The following is a 12,842-nucleotide window of genomic DNA, read 5'->3' as shown; positions in this document are numbered from 1 at the left end:
GAGTTCACACCGGAGAGAAGCCGTTTAAGTGTGATCAGTGTGGTAAAAGTTTCATTCGATCTTCAAACCTTAATGAACACATGAGGATCCACACCGGAGAGAAGCCGTTCACATGTGATCAATGTGGCAAAACATTTCTTTGGGCAGGAAACCTGAAGAAACACCTGACAGTTCATATGAAGGAGAAGCCACATTCATGTTCTGTGTGTGGAAAGAGTTTTTCACAGCGGCAAACTTTACATGCACATGAGAAAACTCACACTGGTGTGAGGGAGTACATGTGCTTTGAGTGTGAAAAGACTTTTACTACAGCAAACAATTTAAAACTGCACCAGGGAATTCACACTGGAAAAAAACCTTACAAGTGTTCACACTGTGACAAGAGATTCAGTGGTTCATCAACTCTGAAAAGACATGAGAAGATCCACACTGGAGAAAAACCTTACAAGTGTTCACACTGCGACAAGAGATTCAGTCGATCATCATATCAGAAAACACATGAGAGGATTCACAGCAGAGAGAAGCCGCACACGTGTGATCAGTGTGGAAAGAGTTTCGCTGTTAAAAGTCACCTGAAGAGACACATGAAGATCCATGCAGTGGAGAAACCACATCACTGCAGTCTGAAATCACGGTAAGTAGTTTATTTTCATGTGCTGAGCAACAAAGTCTCTTCTGTGTAAATTAGACACCCATCACCCTATAGCCAAATATCTCCTCTCCACCTATAGCCGGTGTGCCACTTTGTTGACTGATTGATATCTATTAACTTGCGTTCAACCAACAGGAATGTGTAATTTGTCAGTTCAGATCACTGCAAAAATACCACAAAATCGCTCTCTGACAGTAGATGGTACTCATGTAAAAGCAGAAATAAACCACTTTATAAGGCTCTAGACTGCGAGTAAATGGTCACATTTTGGGAGAGAGCTGCCTCTTCTGCTGCATACGAGAAACACTTCTCTTCAATTTTTTTAATATTAGCCCGTTTTAATGTTATTTTTAATGTGATGACCAAAACCATGATTTGTTCATCCTTCAAAGATTGTCCCCATTTGTAAAACTAAATGTTTCAAAGTGTGGCAAACCAACATATTTATTTACATTTTTTAAATGAGCACTATAACCAGTAGATGGCGGCAGAGGAGCGCTTATTGACTTATAAGCTTTTTCCACTCCATAATAGTTTTTTTTTTTCCCAGGGCTGCCACTAACTACTATTTTTGTATCGATTAATCTACTGACTAATTTAGTAAAAAATTGTATACGCATATAATAATAATAACAGTAAATAATAATATTAATAATAACAATAATACGTCTGAGAATGTCGGCATGTTCTGAATGTCAATATATCCACATGTTCTGGGCTTCTGTTCATTAATGCTAGATGAAAAAAATAAACAGAGGACTTCAGTAGTGAAACTCCAAGTAGGGCTGCAGCTATCGATTATTTTAGTAATTGAGTATTTTACCGATTATTCCATCGATAAATCGAGTAATCGAACAAAAAGTGGTAAGAAAGTAGCCTGGAAATCCAGACCCAAATCCAAAAGATTAAGGGTCTGGCATTGAGTAATGAAAATCGTTTATATAATTGGTTCAAATAAAGTTTCAAAGTAAGTAATCATTTGGGTTTTAATGAACAACACTGTTAAAATACACCATGTAAAAATTATATAAACTAATATAAACATAACTTCTAATACAATGTATAACAGAAGTGTGTCAATGGCCTGGTGATTGTTGTTTTAACACTACGGCATGACCAAATCCTTGTTTAATATTGACCAAACAACATTTAATTCAATGTCCACTTCATCTTTAATATTTTATCACTTTTGTACGATAGACATGCAACAGCCGCTGTAATCTCTTAAAAAAGAATGTGCACATCAAAACATGCAAACTCAGAGCGAGGGGTTAAACTTTTATTTTGAAATCAATTGATAACAATTCACATAGGCTATTTAGAAACATTTAAATGTATTCTCCTGTGTTGGCGTAGATTTACAATTGAGCTACGTTACAAATCTTGTGAAATGGCAAACACACTGACAAATATTGTCAAGAAATAAACATGTAATATTATTAGTACTTAATAATTATTATTAGTACTTATTAGTAATTAGTACTGCACTTAATGCAAAACAATAGTCATTTTATGATTAACCCTCTGGGCCTAAGGGTATTCTGGGGCCTGAAGAAGTTTTGATATGCCCTGACATTTGTCCTTTTTTCAGTTGCTTAAACACATAATAATAGCTAAAGTCTGATTTCACTGTACTCAACCCAAACTGGGCTACAGTAATATGTGAACAACATGTACATAAAAGTTTGTAGTTTTGAGAAAATCACGTTTATGTATGTTTTTTTTTTAACTAAAATTTAAGTCACTGAAATAAGGCCATATAACAGTAAACATTTGTTCACAAGGCTTTTTAAAAGGCTTTATTTATTTTTATTCAAAACAATGTGAAAACCATCCTGATCACTCATACAAAACAATGTAGTCATTTAACTTTTGTAAGACACCTAATGTCAGAATGGCTGTATGCGGGGAGGCGTGAAACATCATGAATAATGCTGTGATTCACACCTGAAGAGACAAAGAATATCAATGAAGAATGAGGGAACTATAGAGAATGAATGTGAGGAGAATTAATGATTGAATGTATTGTTTGTAGCTTATTCACAAAATCAAGTTTAAATTAAAAGAAGTAATCTGACTGTAAATTTTCTTTACACAAAGATTTTACTTAAAATTTTAGACCTACACTACCTTTCAAAAGTTTTACATCTGAACTTTTTTTTTAAAGAAGTATCTTCTGTTCACCGAGGCTGCATTTATTTGATCCAAAATAACTCAAAAACTGTTTATTTTTAAAATTCTAAATACATTCTATTCTATTCTAAATGCATTCTATTCTATTTAAATATATTTTAAAATGCAATTTATTCCTGTGATCAAAATTTTCAGCATTATTACTCCAGTCTAGAGTGTCACATGATCCTTCAGAAATCATTCTTATATTATATCCAGAGTTTTGGAGCTAAATGTGAAAATGTTCTCCCTCCTTTGGTGGATCTGGATATCCTAGGTATGACCAGAAGCCTCGAATTTAGTGATCTTAAAGAGCACGATGGATTATAGGGCGATAGAAGATCCGTTAAATAGACTGGAGCTAAGCCGTTTAGGGCTTTATAAGTCAGTAGCAATACCTTTGTAGTTAATACGGAACTTTATAGGTAACCAATGTAGTGATATTCAAATCGGTGTTATATCATATTTTCTTGATCTAGTAAGAACTATAGCAGCTGCATTTTGGACTAACTGTTGCTTGTTTAATAAAGATGCAGGACAACCGGCTAATAAAGCATTACAGTAATCTAGTCTCGGGGTCATGAATGCATGAACTAACTTTTCTGCATCAGAAACTGATAGCATATTACGTAGCTTAGCAATGTTTCTAAGGTGGAAGAAGGCTGTTTTTGTAACATATGAAATATGTTTTTCAAAAGACAGATTACAATCTAATATAACACCCAGGCCTTTTACTGTAGAGGATAAAGTAACAGGACATCCTACTATGTTAAAGTTGTAGTGAGAGAGGTTTTGTGGGCGGTTTTTTGAACCGATGATTAGTACCCAGGGACGTGCACAGGGGGGTTGCTCAGGTTGCCCGGGCAACTGCCCATATGCCCTTCTCGACTCACTTTGCCCTTCTTACGTAGGCCTAGATAAAAAAAAAAAATCGCAAAGCCTCATTCACTTCCATTCGGGCACCGAAAGTGAAAGTCAGTTAGGGGAAGGGCAAACTCTGTTTACGTGGCTGCAGCGCTGCACGCGACCGGCACCTGAGCTTGAGCCTGCATGAACGGCCCTAGAAGGAGATTGTCGCGGTTGTCGGGAAAGGTGAGTTAGTTTGTGATGTAGGCTATAACAAACGAACGATCATCATCAGGGTTCCAGACTGCGACCATTTTTTGAGAATGTGCGAGTTAAAATTTTATGTGGTCGCATTTGTGCGAGTACATGGTCCTGTACTATTCAGTTAAATTCGCGCAATTTTCCTGCATTGAACTTGATTTAGCGCCCGCCAAAGTGATTTTTTGTCCCGCCAAAGTCTTATTTGATCGGTGAGTAATGTAGAACTGCTGCGCTTGTGACAGCGCATGTTTAACTGAAAGAACTAGCAGAGAGAGAGAGCCGGTCGCGCGCACGCACTCTCTCTCTCTCTTCGGAGTCAGGCGAAAGTGTAAACAAGACTTCACCGTCTCCAAACTAAGCGCTGTCTTGCTCTCTCTCCCTCGCACATATTAATCAAAATAAATCGATACGGTCGGAAGTTTCATGTGGAGCATTCGGAGATTTATTATTTTTTTTTTCTGAATTACCGCTGGGTGTGAATAAGTTGCCTTATCTTCTCTGAAAAGCGTTCCGGACATTCAGCTGACATAAAACAACACTTTAATTAAACGGGGAAAAAAAAAATATCCAGTGATGAAATGTTTTCTGTGTTGACACAAATCTTGGACGTGTCCATGTCCTAACTGCTGGGATAATCACACAACGCGCACGACACGTCCAATTCGCGAACTAATGACTCCTTTGAACCGATTCATTTTAATGAATGGATAAAACAATTGATCTTTCCAACAGTGAACTCAGTAGACGTCTGAATCGGTGTATAACTAATCAGTAACACTTTACAATAAGGTTCTATTTATTACATAAATTACATAAAGTACAGTTTGCTTACTCAAGCTTAAGCTTTAAAATAAATAAAACCACTTGTTTTTTTTGAAAAGCATATGACTGTCTACATATTTCCACACAGTGCTATCAAGAAGAATCGTTAAAGAATCGGATCGATAATCAGAATCGTCAGTGGCATTATTATTGATAAAATCTGTGTTATTATTAGTAGTAGTTAAGGTGATTGAGTGCTGTATTTCAGTGTTTTACTTCTTTGTATATATATATTTTAATAAAGACCCTGTTATTCTCAGTCCTTCATATAGCCGTGAGTTTTTTCAGGGGTGCCCTTTTTTCAGGTCAGAGCAACTGCCCCTCAAAATTCCTGTGCACGTCCCTGTTAGTACCTCTGTCTTGTCTGGATTTAATAAAAGAAAATTGCGCGTCATCCAATCTTTTATATCTTTAACACACTCTGTCAATTTGGATAATTTAGCGTTTTCATCTGGCCGTGATGAAATATAGATTTGAGTGTCATCAGCATAACAATGGAAACTAATTCCATGTTTCCTTATAATATTTCCAAGTGGCAGCATATATATTGAGAATAATAGAGGGCCTAACACAGATCCTTGCGGCACTCCATAGTTTACTGGAGTTATGATCGATTTTTCTCCATTTAAATAAACAAAATGGTAGCGGTCAGATAAGTATGATCTGAACCAGCTTAATGCTTGTCCTTGAACACCGGTATAATTTTGTAGTCGATCTAAGAGTATTGTATGATCTATAGTATCGAACGCAGCACTAAGATCAAGTAAAACTAATATTGAGATACAGTCTTGGTCAGAAGCTAAAAGTAAATCATTTGTGATTTTAACGAGCGCAGTTTCAGTGCTATGATGCGGTCTAAAACCAGACTGAAACTTTTCATAGATGTCATTTTCTTGCAAGAAAGAGCCCAGTTGAGCAGACACAACTTTTTCTAATATTTTAGACATGAATGGAAGATTGGAAATTGGTCTATAATTTGCTATTATATAATTGTCTATAATTGTGTCCACAGCGGGATCAAGTCGCTATTCAAAATGCAAATGTTCATCATCAACGCTCTTATTCTGAGAAAAATGTAATCTCTTTTTCACTATCCAGGATGAGCTGAAGAGTTTCCTCACCTGTGTAGCATGCATATTCCAAACACACAGGAAAGTAAATTAAACTTATAGAGGGTTAGTTCACTCAAAAATGAATTACTCATCCTTATGTCATTCCAAAACCCATAAGACCAAAACCAGTTCATCTTTTGAACACAAATTAAGATCTTTTTTGATGAAATCTGAGAGCTTTCTGTCCCTACATTGCGTGATTGCGTCATGAAGCACGAATGGAATCTGTCCAATGGCGAGACGGAACGTCATAGGCGGGTGACGTCATCAACCATTAAACTATAAAGCACTCCTGAATCACAACCGCGTCAGCTTCTGATAGGCTGAAGCAAGTCGATCACGGATATGCCGTGAGTATGGAAGGGCGACGCAGCGTCTCGTTCCCTTTTCAGGGAACTAGGGTTACATTCGTAACCGAGAAGTTCCCTTTCAAGGGAACTCGAGCTGCGTCGAAACGCTGGGGGAACGCTAATACCCACGTCGCCATAAGAGCAAATGTTCGTCCATGTGAAGTCAAAGTACACATTCAGACGAAAGCACTTGCACCCCTGGAGTGTAGCCGAAGTCAAGATCATAGAACCTTACGAATGTGTGTGGTGAGGACCAGCCTGCCGCATGACATACATCATGTAGGGAAACTCCTGCCAATAAAGCTTTAAAAGTAGTCATACTCCTAGTCGAGTGAGCTCGTACAGCCAAAGGTGAAGGCTGACCAGCCGACTTGTAAGCAAGTGAGATAGCCTCAACCACCCACTTGCTCATCCTCTGCTTAGATGCCGGGGTGACCCAAAACAAACAAACAAACAAACAAACAAACAAACAAACAAACAAACAGCTGTTCAGATTACTTGGACAGGGCAGCTCTGTGGACATAAGCATCTAGGGCCCTCACCAGGCAGAGCAGATTTAGTTTCTCTTGGTCTAAAGTCAGAAAAGGAGGACAGAAAGCCTGATAAAGCTTTAGAAGCAGTCATACTCCTAGTAGAGTGAGCTCGTACAGCTAAAGGTGAAGGCTGACCAGCTGACTCGTAAGCAAGTGAGATAGTGTAAGACTTGTCCTGCAACCACTCTCCAAGCCACCTAGGGAGCACTTTCTGATCCCTCTTGCAATGACACTCCAAGCCACTAGGGAGAGCTGTCTGCTCCTTCCTGCAATTACTCTCCCAGCCACTATGTGGCCCCACCTGCTGTGAACTCTTAAGTTATGATTGCTAATCAAGTTAATGTGTTCCACCTGTATTTTGCCCTATTTCAGTTGCCAGTTTTCATTTAACTGTGTTCAGTCTTGAGCCTTGATGTCTCCTTGGATGCGAACAGGTCTACCTAAGCTCGACCAAAATTATTCCATAGGAGCGCCACCACCTTGGGGTGGAGTCTCCATTCCCCGGGCCTTGGCCCCTGCCTTGACAGGATGTCTACCCCCTGATTTATAAACCCTGGGACATAAATCGCCCTCAATGAAAGTAGCTTCCCCTGGGCTCACAGGAGGATCCAGGTGAACCAGCTTGTATAAGGGACACAGACCCCCTTGATGGTTTATGTACGAGACCACCGAGGTGTTGTCTGACCGAACAAGCACATGATGGACCCTCAGGTCTGGGAGGAAGTGTTTCAGGGCCTGAAACTCCACCAACATTTCCAGACAATTTATATGCCACGAGAGATGATGGTCTTGCCACAGACCTTGGACTGATTCCATAAGTGCTTTATGATGCAATCACCACAAGTGATTTCGACGCAGCTCAAGTTCCCTTGAAAGAGACAGTTGCATATTTGTATTTATAATAACAACAGTAACATTAACAACTGGGAAAATTAATTTACAAATTTTAATGTTTTCAAATGGTGTGGATAAATGCCTGGAGAGTCTGTCAACTTTGCATAAATAATCATTAATTTTAAACTACAGTTTTAAAAGATGTACGTGTTATACTAAAGAGTAAAGAGAATGGAATTCGATGGAATATATATACATTGTCAGAAAAATAAACAAACGACAAAATGCATCATTGCAATAACCAAGTCCATCTCATCTGGCATGTTATTAGAATTAATGATAATGTTTTAGAACACCTCTCTGTTTAAAAAAAAAAAAAGTGACACATTAGTTACAGTTTCTGTTTTCATAAAACTATAACATGAAGGATTTAAAACCTACATTTAATGTCTAACAACAAATTTTTAGTCAGAATTATTGCTCTTCATCAACTTGAGGTGCTGGAGCTCGTTCTGTAAAGTTGAACAGAGACTCACTCGCTCTCGTGACAAGCATTTAAGGAAAGTGGAAATGCATGACTTTCTAACATTTACTGATAAGGATTATAGCCATTAAAAAAAAGAATGTGCCACAAAAGTAATTAAAATTGCAATCATTTATTTCAATCTCTGCATTTAATAAACTACCAGTGAATGTTTTTATCACAGCTTGTAAATGTTTTAAATTAATGTGTATGTGTGTGTTTTGTAGTGTAGGTTTGTATTTCTCCTGTCAAGCTGTTGGTGAAAATAAGAACTTGTTCTTAAGTGACTTGCCTGGTTAAATAAAGGTTAATAAGTTACACAAAGGGAACACCACATTAGAGTAAACAACACATGCATCTGTATGACGTGTTAAACTGTAAAGTGCTTAATATGAAGCATTTTTCATGTTTAGGAAAACATTATTTTTATACTTTTCCTGCACAAAAAAATTATAATTAGTGCTGTGAATAATTTGAAAATCATAAGTTACATGATCAAGGTCACAATTTTTTATAAATATGATTAGCCTTAGTACTTCGTTCAGAGTCTGAAATATTGATTATTCATCTGGCATCATGTCTGCTGGAAATGAAACTTGTTTGTTTTTGGCAGAACTACCAGAAAGCATCTGGAAGGAGAGGACAGAGAGAACGCCAGTGATCCAGAACCTGCAGAATGAAACATCATGATGCTGAAGAACAAAGAGGTTAGTGTTTATTCATCATGCTGAACAACATGCTGATGCTCACCAGATTTACATTGTTTCATGACCAAACTAATAATTTATAACACAAATCATCTTCAAGATATTAAAATAGATCATAATCGTGCACAGCAGTTGTTGACCAGATATGATGGGATTAAAATGACTATTGAACTCATCAGTGATCTTGACTTTGAACTTCACTTTTCATTTCACATTTGTCTCTCATTTGAAATCTCACATGATTTAATGTTTCTTTTAGATCTGATGGACGCGAACAAGAAAGGAAAAACAGAAGCCTAAAAAACTCTTCGCATGTAAATCAAGTCTGAAGATTCAAATGAGGATCCACAGCGGAGAGAAACTTTACACATGTGATCAGTGCGGGAAGAGTTTCACTCGGGCCTTAGTTCTGAAATCACATCTGCATTCTCATTCTGAAGAAGAGCACCAAAAATGACACTGGAAAAAAAAACTTTCATGTTCAGGGAGCTGAAGAAGAGGTCATAACACTTTTAACAGAGACATGCAACTGATATTAATTTTAACTCGTTCATTGTTTTTCAGAGATCTGTCTCATTAGTTTGAATTTTTATACATTTTTGTACTTCAAGTAATGATTGAATAAACTCATTAAATCATTATAATTTTATCAACAGCTTCTTGTTATTGTCCAATTTTATTTTCTGCTGATTCTTCTTGCTTCAGAAATAATTCCACAATTTCCGGTTCTAAATGCCAAGTCTTCATTTACTGCTCCTCTGATCTGCACACGCTTCTCCAACACACGTTGTTGTACACAGTGCAGTGCTGCCAGGATCTACGTCAGAACGCTGTCTCGTTATTGGCCAGCTCCTGCGTCAGGATCGCATGCGTTGTGCTGCTCACATGACCAGCGTTGGCCAATACTGAGTCGGTCAAGCACCGAAGGTGTCTATCGGGTCTATCGGGTCTATCGATTCCTTGGTTCATGCCGAATCCGTGGATATCAATTTTGCTAGAATTGGATGTACCACGTGTCCGCCATTTTGAATTTAGTCATAAATTGCAATAACTTTTAAATTATTTGACATTTATTTACAAAATTTGGTAGGCTAGGGATCATTAACAGCATGTCCTGAAAGTACATGAAAATGTACTTTCTCATGTACTTTCAAGTACAGGGCATGTACTTCTCATGTACTTTTCAAACATTGCTTGAAATTGATTGCTTTATGACATTATGTTCCTTGGTTTATTCCAATTCTGACGATATCTCATTTGTCATTTTCCAACAATGTGACTGTTCACCATATTGAAGCAAGTGAAAAACAGTTTTTTCGCTACTCCTCCTTCAAATCTTGCTTAATTTTGTCCAAAATTTGATCGCTACCGTTCCCGAGATATTCTTCACAAAAGTTGACCTAGCCTGTATTTGTAGGCTAGGTCTACAAATACAGGCTAAGTTAGCTTAAATTAGCTTAGCATAATAATTGGTTAGCATGCTAACCAGATGCCATTCTTTTTAATGTGGGACTTCAGCTATCAAGTTAACCATAAGCTACATTAGCATAGCATGCTAATCTGGTTAACATGTCATGGAACTTTTTTGTGAACTCATTCTCACACTGAAACCTGTCCTGAGCAGGTTGGTGAACATGCATGAGTGATTAGCTCAACGTGTTACACCATGTATCCCGATGCTTAGCGTTGTGGGTTCACCACTCAGCGTGACTATGCCTAGACCGCATGAAGTACTGCGGCAGGAAAAGATGCAGAAGTTGCATCTGTTCCAGGAATTGTGCCTAAGAATAATCTCATCTGAAGCTGTCACATACAACATGCATTTCTTTTAAGTACAAATTCATTCCGGTCATGGGTGTGAATCATGTGTGGCACATGCCCAGACCGCAAGAGGTACTGTGGCCTTAAGTGCTGGAAAAGTTGCTTCTGTTCCAGACATGGTGTCTATGTGTGAAGGAACTCAATAAATACAACATGCAGCAAATTAATTAAAAAATTCTTCATTTTGAGTTGATTCTTACTTGAAATATGGAAGTTGGAATATGGAATATGAAATATGGAAGACATGTGTAAAAAAACATATTTCCAGTGTCGCAACAAGAAACCTGCAGGCACCAGCCCCAAAGATTGTGGGTTCGAATCCCGTCTTGGTCAACTTTACAAAATTGTGTGTAATTTCAGTTCCTTTATCATACTTAAGCATTGTACTATTCTTTATTCTTTTTTTAAATATGACATGCGTTTCGTTTATATACAAAATCTTTGTTTTGAGTTCATTCTCTTTTTAACTACTGAACCTCAGCAGCTGGCTGTCTATTGGTCTGTCTAGTGCTGAATGACATTGAACAACAAGCATCTGACCTAAAGGTAATGTGTTTGATTCCTGTTTGTCACTTACAGCCAATAGTTGCAGTTCTACCTTTAACAACTTAAGTCGATAAACCATGTGAATTGTGCAATGTTCAAAAGATTCCTAGTAAAAAATAAATAATCATGTATCCAAACAAGCCAAACAGCCATAAGGGCTTGGCCCAGGAAGGCTGTTTGCAGCTTTAAACTTTTTGTTTTTGCACACAGAAGGTATTGTAACGACTGAGACCAAATCAGACACAATTATTTGGTATATGTACCATAAAAATCTTCAAACTTCACTCTGGGATCTGTGGTCCCATCCCCCCAAACAGGGCAAGATGGTCCTAGTTGTCATGACCACGATCAGATAAGGTTTTATGGGTGTTAAGAGAATGTGACCACATGCTCGAGAGAGAGACAATGGGAAGACAGAAACAATCTTTTATACAGACTTTTCTGCAATAATCATAGACTAACTGATCTATAAATGAGCATGCATACCAGAAACCAGGGGGGCCCAAGGACCCAGCAGGCCTGAGAACCGCCCCAAAGGGAGTCAGACTGCCTTGTCTTCAATCCAGGAAACTGCTAACTTTACCATCACTGAATGGGCAACGATCAACTCCTGGCCTTCTCAGCACTTCAGGATGCCGTGCCCTCAGCAGGCCAGGGCAGCAGGCTTCGACTCACAACAGCCATGTGCTCCCTCAGGAGAGAGGACTCTCTCTCTCAACCACAACAGCGTCGAAACCACCATGCAAGTTCATCATCTCTTCTCCACCCAGCAGAGAAGAAAACGACTTCAACTTGTACCGTGACATTTGACACTCACGGACCCATCAACTCAATTTTCAACCACTGCAAGAATTGTCTTCTGCACAGACCATGCAAGTATCAATTTAATGAGGTGCTCTTAAAATGATAAGCTGATGGTTCTTTTCATAAGTTAAATAGACCTTTTCCATAGTTCCATTTCCTGTTTCCGGTTCCATATCACTCACCATTTTACCTATGCATGTATGTATGTGTGAATGTATGTATGTTTGTTTAGTTATGTTTGTGAGTTAGTTAATAAAACTTGTGCACAATATGTATTTGGTTTCTGATTCTCTGCTTGCAACAAAGTCTACTTTACGATCTTGATCTTGTTACATGCTCTAAGTGCTGTACATGCTAAGAAATAATTATCTTTCAGTGGCCATGAAAGATACACTTTTCTTAGAATAAATGAATAATCAAAAGAGTTCGTTGGAACTGATTGATTGTAATATTAATTTAGCTACCTCAAGTTAATCCAATTAACTGACCAAAATATTAATAGTTAATCATAATTGGTAATTATGAGTTATTATTAATATTTCCCCTTTGAGCTAATTTGTTACAGTATTCTAGTCGCTTCATAAACCAACTTTAAAAGAAACTTTGAACCAGCACCAGTTCCTTTTTGTGGAAACGAGGTAACAGTCCCCTCTGCTGCTTCTTCGTCTTTCGGTTCCGGTGATGAGGCTCTTGGGGAAACATGGCTGTAATCTTGGGTCGCCTCCTTGGGCTTGCGCTTGTCGCCTTGTAGGAGAGCAGGCGAGGTCTGGATCCAATTTCTGCGCTTGCAGCTCAGCCACAGGACACAGATAGGGTGGTGGGTCCCTTGATAGGACCATGGAGGCCGCGCCGCCATAGT

The sequence above is a fragment of the Abramis brama genome (assembly GCF_963993115.1).
Source record: "Abramis brama genome assembly, chromosome: 1".
Lineage (NCBI taxonomy): Eukaryota > Metazoa > Chordata > Actinopteri > Cypriniformes > Leuciscidae > Abramis > Abramis brama.
Note: the sequence above shows the minus strand (reverse complement) of the source record.